Below are 2,863 nucleotides of genomic sequence, written 5' to 3'. Positions count from 1 at the left end.
CCTCAACATAAACAAGACAAAAGAAATAATAGTAGACTTTAGGAAGATCCCCTCCCCTCTGCTGCCTCTGACCCTTCCTCTTATTCCCCCTTCATCTGGAAAACCTTTCTTATGACATTAGACAGTCTGACTTAGTTGAGACATTTAAATCCAAACTTAAATCTTATCGGTATGTCATAACTTTCAATGAGTGCTATATAGTGAACTCATTCCTTGTATTTGCTAACTAGTAACTTGTGTGACTGTCTGACTGGTTGCTTCTTGCTTCATCAGACATTGTTGCTCAAGATGTCAGCAATTACATATCAAGAAAAATGCTGTCATAAGTGAAGGAACCAGTGGCTGGAGTTATGAAACATATCAAACCTACATTATGAAATGAGACACTATATGCTTCATTATGGCTACAGAGTTGAATTGTACATAACCTTTATTCCCCTTGAGAGCAGAAAGTCAAAGAATATTCCGATATGTTTGTTAACTACTGTTTAATAATTCAAACCTAATAAAAGCATCATTTCAGTAACATTTTAGTAAATGTGATGAGGCCTTAAATATCTGTTCTAAGATATTATACAATACTACCTGTACAACAGAGAATATGTAAGATGGTGTTCATGAAAGGTAGTTTCTTCTTTGATAATATTACCTGGGTTTCCAAATATTTTATTGTCAGCTTCACCGTAGACCCTTAGGAATACAGCCTCAGACAGACCTTAATGTTTTAAAAGTAGTTCACACTCAACATGATATGAATATATTCAGTACTGACTTTTAGAAATTTTAAGTAAATGTCTCATGGAGCGATTAAGGGAGAGATTTTAAACATGACAACATCCTGACAATGTTTTTTCTAATTTCTGGTAACTTCAGGCCATATATGAGAGGGTTCAAAAGTGGAGGAATCATTACAAACTCCAATGATACGACTACAGCAAAAACTGGGCTTAGTTTTTCAAGATTAACACGATTTAAAGCAGTATCACAAAAAAAAGAGAGACAGAGTAACTGACAAATGAAATAATATGTGGTAAACAGGTTTGGAACACTTTGCTCTTGAATTCCCCTAGGAGTGAGTTCACTCTGTTTTAGCCTCTGCCAATTTAAAACCTAACTCACCTAACAGAGAAACAACTGACTTTGCAACAAAGGCCCTACAACTAACCCCCACTGGCTGGATTGACTCCCCAGCCACCTTTCTGTGTTTCTGTGGCTAATTCTGTATAGGTCAGTTTTTTCCTCTGATAATCATTTCTACAGTGTCCTCCCAGGGAAGTGTAAAATCCACAAAATAAACAATGTTCTATGCTTCTGACCACAACAAAAGATCTGGTCTGAGGTTAGTGCTGACTGTCTTCTCAGGAACTATGAGCTGATTTCTTAAGTCTACACTCAATTTATTTGGATGATGCTGATTTCATCAGGCAGTTACACATAGAGTCATAGCCATGAGCAAAAACAGTACTGACAAATCCCACAATATCATTGTTAATGAGTTGTGGGGAAGTGAACACAAATGTATCAAACTCAAACCCTTTTTTCATGTGGGAACCCTATGAATTTGTCTTTCAGCTCATTAATATTACAACAGTCTGACAGAGGAGACACAACAAGAGAATCACACTGAAAAACAACTTTTTTTTCTGCCAGATATTGATTTTGAATCAAGCCTTCAGTCTCAATTTAAACCTTTGCCATACCATCATGAACAAAGATTTCACTCTACCTCGAATTTTAGTCAGAATCAGTCCATAAATAATAGGGTTGAGTATAGGTGGGATCAGGAGAAACTGTATGGCCATGAAGTTCTTCACACTCTGTGGCACAGACGCCAATCCATACCTTGAGTACATGTTATCAAAAAGCAAAGCAGCTGTGACATTGAACAAACACAATAAATGTGGCACACATGTCTGTGTAAACTTTCTCCTGCTCTCTCTGGATTTTAAAGCTGATTTTACCAACCGCACATATGACCCAACAATGAATAGGAAATGTCCTATATAAAAGGTAATAACAAACAATCCATAAACTTCATTAGCTTTGGTTGAACTACAAGCAAGTTTAACAACTGCCCAGTTCTCACAGTAGAGTTTCTCTATGTGTGAGCCACATAACTGCAATGTGGATGTCAAAGTTACACCGATAATGGCACAGCACAACGGTACAAGCCAGGACAAAGCAACTAACACAGCAGTCCTTCTGACATTACAGAGTGATACTCCAGTGGTCGACATATGGCCACATATCTGTCATAAGCCATTAGAACTAAAAAGGAGTAGTCAACGAATGCATATGAGTAAATGACAAAGATTTGTAAAAAGCATCCAACATATGATATTACATGAACATCAGACAGAAGATCAAAAGCAAATTTAAGGAAAAAACCTGTAGTCCCATAAAGTTCATTAATAAAGAGAATACACAAACAGATGTACATAGGTTCATGGAGGTTTTCATCCAGTATAATGGTTAAAATGAGAGACACATTTAAGACCAGAATGACACAGTAACTTAATACAGTGAGAGAGAAAAGTGCGACTCTGTAGTTGACTGTTGCATTGAAGCCAGAGAGTGAAAATACTACTATACTAGATGCATTGTTCATTTTATAACAATTCTCCTAATCAAAGCTGTCAAAGTGATAAACAGTATTTAGAGGACAGGATGCAATTGTTGTGTGTGAACGTGGTGTGGACCCCAGTTGCAGACACAGACTAGAGGAGAGGAACTGAAGAAAGCAGTTTATTATACAAAACACATATAGTGGGTACGGAAAGTATTCAGACCCCCTTAAATTTTTCACTCTTTGTTATATTGCAGCCATATGCTAAAATCATTTAAGTTCTTTTTTTTTCCTCAT

The 2,863-nt window shown here is 36.7% G+C and overlaps 1 pseudogene; it reads right to left on the bottom strand.

Annotated features, from left to right (window-relative positions):
• Positions 1-1,664: 1,664 nt before the first annotated feature.
• LOC109953530 (olfactory receptor 13-like) lies at positions 1,665-2,608 on the bottom strand (annotated as a pseudogene).
• Between the last annotated feature and the right edge of the window lie 255 nt (positions 2,609-2,863).

The sequence above is a fragment of the Monopterus albus genome, unplaced genomic scaffold (assembly GCF_001952655.1).
Source record: "Monopterus albus unplaced genomic scaffold, M_albus_1.0 scaffold734.1, whole genome shotgun sequence".
NCBI lineage: Eukaryota > Metazoa > Chordata > Actinopteri > Synbranchiformes > Synbranchidae > Monopterus > Monopterus albus.
The sequence above is the reverse complement of the archived record's forward strand: the minus strand, read 5'-3'. Positions and strand labels throughout refer to the sequence as shown.